General features: G+C 40.9%; 1 long non-coding RNA gene across 1 annotated transcript; it reads right to left on the minus strand.

Moving 5' to 3' along the window:
• Positions 1 to 20: 20 nt before the first annotated feature.
• LOC119909701 lies at positions 21 to 4,325 on the minus strand. Its single transcript, XR_005445518.1, has 4 exons — positions 3,677 to 4,325; positions 3,506 to 3,586; positions 2,853 to 3,052; positions 21 to 2,779 (listed from the first exon to the last, which is right to left on the minus strand). It is a non-coding gene; the product is annotated as an uncharacterized LOC119909701 (long non-coding RNA).
• Between the last annotated feature and the right edge of the window lie 3,080 nt (positions 4,326 to 7,405).

The raw sequence follows: 7,405 nt of genomic DNA on the forward strand, positions 1-7,405 counted from the left end.
GGTGTTGTTTGTATAAAATGACTGATATTATTATATTAATAATTGTCCCTTGGAGACATATTTAAACTAACTTTCTGCTATGGCAACAATGTTTACCTAAATATCCAGGCCAATAAAGTTTAATGAATTGAATTGAGAGGCAGATAGAATTTTTAGCCATTTTAAATACTAAACAAAATCTATATGACGTACTCAGTGTTGATACTGTTGCAGGTTGTCACATATAAATGAATGCAGGGGAAACACTGCCCTCTGGTTCCAGCTTGTAAGCCTTCTTTGTTTTTAAATTGCAGTTTAGATTTGATTGGACAAAAACAAACCCATTGACGATCGAGTACATTGCGCTCCCAACCCTGTGACCCATGTCTGCAAACCAACCAACAGGAACGCATAATGAAACAATGCAGAATACCTGAGCCAGTGTAGCTTATTTAAGAACAAGGTGAAAAAACAAGACGGATATAGTACAACAACTTTCAACCTGCAGGATGACTGTTACTGTGCAGTGTGTAAGGGCCTTTACTCAGCAGAGGAGGAAGTGAATGGAGAACTACACTAACCACTAGGACCATACAAGCAAGCATTTGGCGAGGATTACACACATACATAATTAAAAATAACGCTATGATCCCATCAGGTTTTTACTTACTGGCAGCGTTCGACACCACCTGGGCATCTGAGGGGAGCGCCAAAGAAAGAAATGCATGCAGCATGCAAAGATAAACGAGTGCAGAGAGGAATGAGAGAGGCAAACACACGAGTGAAGAGCTGATAGAAGGAGAGTCCAAGGTCCAAGTGCATGCTGGGAGATGGTAGCACTTCACAAACTGAACAGGCAGATTTAGAGATGAATTTGGGTTGATAATAAAAGAGGGAAAGTATCACTGGTCAGGTTGATTATGTGCTGATTATGTTATAACTCGAGTTTAAGATGTGTCACATTAAATGGATTAAATGTGTAAAGGCCAATTTAAACTTCTGCGTTGAATCTCCGCAGTAGCCACGCCGTTTATACTTGTGTGGTTTAGCCTTCCACTAACTTGAATGGGGGCAAAATAGGTCTGAACCCTTAATTGAAATTATATCGCTACTGCACCTCGTAGGAGGTGCAATATTTGTTAAAGGTGATGTGGGTCAAAAACCACATTAAATATTGTGGTGCTGCAGTGATGTCCTGGCCAACATGCCATATTCTAAAGACCTAAGAAAACATGTGGTACAGATCCTTGCAAAAATCACACCATGAAAATGAGAAATAATACCAACTACATATCTTTTCAAAATCATTCAGCCCTAGGGGTAAAATGATAATCGTGCAGCTATGCTAGACTTTCTAAATGTTATCAGACCGACTGGATCAATTTCTGATGGTGAAATGACTTGTGTCACTGGGGTTGTGATCAGAAAAAAAAAAATTGTATCCACCATTTTACAGTCGCTTCTTTCAACAGTGTCTAGTGGGAAGTCTATGGGAAAATGTCTGGTTTGGCCATTAGTAGAATTGGCTTCAAACCATGGAACACTTCCGGGGGGGGCTTGGAGGAATTGCGATGCTGCCAAGCCGACCAATCACAGTCCTTGTGGTCTGCGTTACTGCACCGTTTAGTTAAATTTTTGGGGAGGTGCACGTCAGGCTAGGTACGCAGCTATGCTCGAGGTCTGCAAGCCCGCTGGGTCCTGACCTGAGTTGATTCGGGCAAGGCTTGGGACAATTATAGATCAAGGTTCAGGCTCATTTACCCTGCTCATATACGTGCAGAGCATTCATTGGCTACTGTATGAAAAACTGTTCTATTGATTATATTATAAATATTATACACAGGTACGTGTGCATTAGCATACATGCGACAGTGGATCATGCAACTCATCGGGGAGACATTGGATGAGAGAGCGCGCGTCACAGAGAGCTTAAAGTGATCTTTGTCTTGGCTTGGGTTAGGGCTGGAGTTTTTTTTCCCTCTAGGCTACAGCGTACCTACAGCATAGATTTGACACAGAAGTATAAACCGGCCCTAATGCAGATTACAGGTAAAACAATGAGTCTATCTGCAAGTGAGTCTTTCCAGCTTTTCCACCTATTCCCTGGTTTCAGCTTTTTAATGTGAGGATTTACTGCCGTTCTTTGTCACGAAAAGTATGTGAAAGTAAACTGAATAATTTAAAACAAGCAATTTGTATTTTTCACAATATTCTATTATTTCTCTGCATATCACTTACAAATATATTACATCTCTAACTCAAAGTAACCAGGTGATGTGATGTTAATTCATTATTCAGGTTTTTTTATGACAGTATTAGAACAGATATTTGGTTTGGTATTTGAATGTTAATGGATGAAGCTGGTCAGTCCGTCTCTCAGTGCTGTCTGACTTCCCTACGTTGCAGTGGCACTCAACTCCAAGCCCATTTTGTTTCCTTAACAGCTGGTAGTTTTTTTAACAGCTATTTTCTAGTGCAGATATCCACATGTGGTGCTCTGGTGAATATCTGGGGCAGCAGGCCGAATAAACTAGTGTGTGTGTGTTCATGGTGATGAAGGAACATGTCACCCAGTGAGCCTCACTGATGTGTTTAATAGTTTCTGGACAACAATGGAGCTCTATGGCTCAGAGGAAGAAGAGACATCGGCATTATCCTTAAAATGGTATTATCTTTAGTGTGTGTGTGTGTGTGTGTGTGTTTGGTGTTTTCCTACCTCATTGATGCCTGGTGTGATAGTTGGTGCAGCAATAAAGACGACGTAGGGGGCAAACTCTGCTGTCCGGAGGACCTTCAGGGCCTGATGGAGCACAGGTGTTAGAGGTCAATGTCCATATATGTATGCATGCATGCACACTCGCACCTACACAAACCTGAGGTTCAACGTCCAGTATAGCTATGAGTCCCTGTTGGATCTTTCGGATGGTCTCCAGCCGCGTCCCGTACATGGCGTCCTCGTGGCTGCCGTACTCCAGGTACTCATTGTTGCTGATGTCCAGCATCATCTGATCGTGGGAAACAAAGTAGTAGTTCTTCCCGTTCTCCTCGTCCTTCTTTGGAGTTCTGGTTGTGTCTGTGGGACAGCAGGAGATACAGAGAGGATTTACATTTCCTAACATGTATGGTGATGTTAAAGGGTAATTTTCTGTACCAACTAACCGACCATGGCAGCAGGACACTAGCAACTCCAGTGTTCTGCGAGGTAAAATCACTGTTTTTATCAATGGAGTCTGGTGATTTTGATGAATGATACAGCGACTGTTTCTGGTTATTCTACTAAAAATATGTCTATCTCTGTAGGGATGATTGGCAGATACTTACAATAACAATCTGAGCCTGTCAGTGGCAAAACAAGAACTTTAGTGGACGCACTTTGACGGGGCGCAAGGACTACATTGCAGCCCTGTTTCACTGCTGTCAACTGCAGCGTGCATAAAAGACGCTGTCCCAATTAGTCATAGACACAAAAATACCTAAGTTACCCATTAAGTACATTTCTGTAGAGGACCTGGATGATTTATCTTACGTGGGATGGGGTAGGCGAATCTGTCGGGGTGTTTGGTTATGAGTGTGTTCTTGATGTGTCTTCTTCCCACTCCATGGGCACCTGGGAAAGACACACAGTTAGCTGGTGAAGTCACTTATGGTGGCAGACGTATCCCACATGTGTTGCTGCTACACTTGTTGCAGAACTTACCTAACAAAACTAGTGTTTTCCTCTTGAAAGCAGGAAGCTTCACAACCTCTTCGTATGTGACCAGATCTAGTTGGTCGAACACTGGAAGTGACAGAGAGGGAGAAAGGGTGAGAGGATGCTGGGACAAACAGCAGTTAGAGGGCTCTACAGAGTGGAGGGTGGGGACAAGGTGGACTAAAGAGTCTTAAACACATCTGGTGATCTGTGGTGAAGAGGAAGTTGGGTCACTAGTCAAAACAAAAGCAGAATAAAAAAATCAACGAGCCTAAAGTAAAAACAGTGAGTGGAAAAGACAACAGGGGGGAGCTGAGGTGATCTGTGAAGTGATGACTCCTTTTAAAATAACCTCTGTGCTCTGAGATTAAATAAATCTGGCCAAGCAGTGATTCATCCAGCGAGAGAAGGGATCATGTGCTGATCAAACTCAGAAGACGGTGCTAGAAAACGAGTATTTAATGAAAGTATAATGGCTTCTGTTAGGGTAATCATCTGTGCCTGGTTGCATAAAGGGTGCCACAAGAAATAACTCCACTTTCTGCGTCAAGTCTGGCAGGACTGCAGGAAAAGTATTGATGACACTGCTGCTTATGTCTTTACTGTGTGGTGGTAACAAGAACTATTTTGTGAAAAAGAGAACAAGAAGTCTAACTGGAAGAAAAAAAGTGTTGTTGGATGAATATTTCAAAAGAAAACCAGCTGAAAATTAACTGATTAGTCACCTGACAGGTCATTTTTTGTTTCTTTGTGGAATAAAGCTAAAAACATGCCCATCACAGCTTCTCAAATGTGAATATTTTCTTCTCTTCGTCTCCTCTGAATTTAAAATCACGGAGTTTCTAGCTGTTTCCAGACTAAACAAGCAATTTGAATATCCCAGCTTGGGCTTTGATGATGGACACGTTTACAGTTATTATCCATTATCAAATAATCAAATAATTATTTTTACAAAATGTCAGAATAGTGAAAATTCATAACAATTTTCTTTTTCTTTAACACCTAAAACTTCAGTTTACTGTCAATATGACAAAGAAAAGCATAAAATCTTCACAATAGAAAACTGGAACCAGATATTTTGTTAGTGATTATCAAGATATTTTTGTTATTTATTTGATTTAATTCTTCTTATTCATTTAGATATTTCCATGATTTCCATGATTTAAGTTTAATTTGTTAAACTATTTCTTCTGAATAAATCATAAGGTAATGTATGTTCTAAAAGCTTTATGCAACAGTGCACAGATTTATCTTTTATCCCAACTTTAGTAACAGGAAAGTAAAGTATTTCTTCTATCATCATTAGAGTTAATGGTGGGTTAAACCTTCCAAACATTTCTGTGTGGAAAAACACAGAGCAGAATAAATGAGGGAAATTACAGGTTGTCTTGTTGTGCAGAGCATATCACATGTTCGAGCAGAGCTGTTCCCTGTACAATGTGTTCTCAGCCTCTGCAACATGAGACTCCATGAAGTCACCACCTCAGGCCGCTGACAAGCGAAATACAATACCCACAAGTCACTGGGTTCTCTTGTGCAACAGGCGGCTGCAGACCAGCAGCTGCTCATACGGAACAATTGCTAAGGTGAAAGGAAGATCGACCGAGTATGTTCGTTAACATCAGACTTACATTACTGTCTGGGTCTGCTGATGAGCACACTTGACCAAATTTAGAAATTCAAATGGGTTTGGATGAACATCACAGCACACACAATGTCTGAAACACACAAACTAAACTACTACGGTTTCAATTTTGTGTCAGCCTTCTGTTGTTTTTCTGACCAACTCAACAGAAACAAAACCGAAACGCTGGCAGTGACAGCTGAGTTCATCTACAGGGTTAATAAAATAAATAGAAGAGAGAGTAAAATAAGAGAGAGAGAGGAGTTGGTTGCTGTCACTGGTTGTTACTTACATGCAGAGAGGCCGTTCGGTAGGAGAAAGCGAGAGAGATGAACAGGAGGATCATAAGATGGTTCGGTTACAACAGCAGAATTACAAAACGTTACACACACAGCAAGATACAACAGCTGGGCAGCTGTGGGCGCCGCACAGAGCCCACAATGGAGATGGAAATACACAATACACTGTTGTTGTTGCTGTTGAAGGGAATATTCACACCAACTAGAAATATGGCGCCGTGTGACATGTGGTGCGGACCCTGCAGAGGTTCTGCTGATGGTAACAACATGCAGCACGGCGGAGCAGGGAGCGGTGAGGGGGGAAGGTTTTAAAGTGATTATTCTCCAGGAATATATCACTTGTTTTCTGGGAAACCCGGGATTTCTTGCTAACAATGAATTTTGATTTTAAAAAGCAGATAATTGATCATAAAATTGTGTTTTAATATAATTTTCAAATTAGGGTTCAAACTGCGGCGCTACAAATGCAAAGATACAGACGTGGCATTACACAAATTACACTATAAACCAGTCTTAGATGATTCTCCAATCATCACAAAATCTGCAGGATATGTCCTCATCATGGAACGTATCCTGAAAGTTTAATTCAAAACGACCACCAGTGGGGTGTGGTATAGCACAAATCGCGCTATACATCGACAATGCTTGTTGTCTGCTTCTGCTCAAATTCCCCAGAGCTGGTATGTGCAAGAAACACAAAACTTTGGGAAATAACTGGAAATGATGTGCAAATGCTTCCACAGAAATAGGAGTTTGATAGTGGCGCTGTAATTAAGGCTCAAAAATGCAATTTTCTAAAAGGCTTGACATTTGTCACACAAGTCCAGCTCAATGTGCTACAAAAGACAACGTACTCTGATTGCCACCAAATTTTCAGTGTCTAATCATTGAATCAGGTAGAACAAAAGTTGCAGAAAGCTTGTTGATCTCTCATGAACTTAAATGGGTGTGGCCCAGCATATAAACAGACACATTTCAATAACCGTTGGGCCACTCATTACAAGCTCACAGCCCAGAAAGTTGCATTCAAATTGATGACTAGGGGGCTACAATGGCCAAAACTCAAAGTGTTTGTCCAAAGGTTACAAAACTTGCAGGATAGTTTCATAACAATGTTGAACCTCGTGTGTGAAACTATTTTGAAATCGCTAACCCTGCAGTGGTTTGAGACGTGGGAGTTTGTTCTTCAATGTTGGCGGCACGTCTGGTTAAGTCTTGTCCAACCACCTGCTGAGTTTCTGCTTCGTTCACAATTTTCACCACACAGCTGTACTGTAAGCTGCCATTTTTAAAGGTTGGACTTGCTTGGCTCTGACAGTTTGTGGTGGCGTTTGAGGTTAGAGAATAAGTTTCTCTACGTGAACACACAGGCGCACACAAGCAACAACGGCAAAAAATCTTGGGTGTCCGCAGCTATAAAGGAATCGATTTTGATCAGAATTTGCAAGAAATATCAGCATTCAACCCTTGTTAGTACTACTGGACACTGAATGAACATGGGAATAAAGAGTTAAACATGAACAGTCTGTGCACTCATTTATGAATCTGGTGTCAATAAATGCAAACAGTGAAATCATAGTCTTGATTCATCTTAAATACGACTCTGGATTTCATGCTTTCATGCTTTTCTGACTACATAACGATAACATTCTGCATTGCATGCTATAGAATATTATAGCAAATCTTTTTAATGGACATTGACAGATGTGTCGGTACATGTTTGTAGTTTGACAGACATGCTTATCACTGGATATTCAGATGCATACACCACTCACACATACTGTAACACCAAACATGAATGCACACTGACAG

Source organism: Micropterus salmoides, unplaced genomic scaffold (assembly GCF_014851395.1).
Source record: "Micropterus salmoides isolate LMB-PRFRI ecotype aquatic unplaced genomic scaffold, ASM1485139v1 Ms_hic_scaffold_1838, whole genome shotgun sequence".
In the NCBI taxonomy this organism is placed as follows: Eukaryota; Metazoa; Chordata; class Actinopteri; order Centrarchiformes; family Centrarchidae; genus Micropterus; species Micropterus salmoides.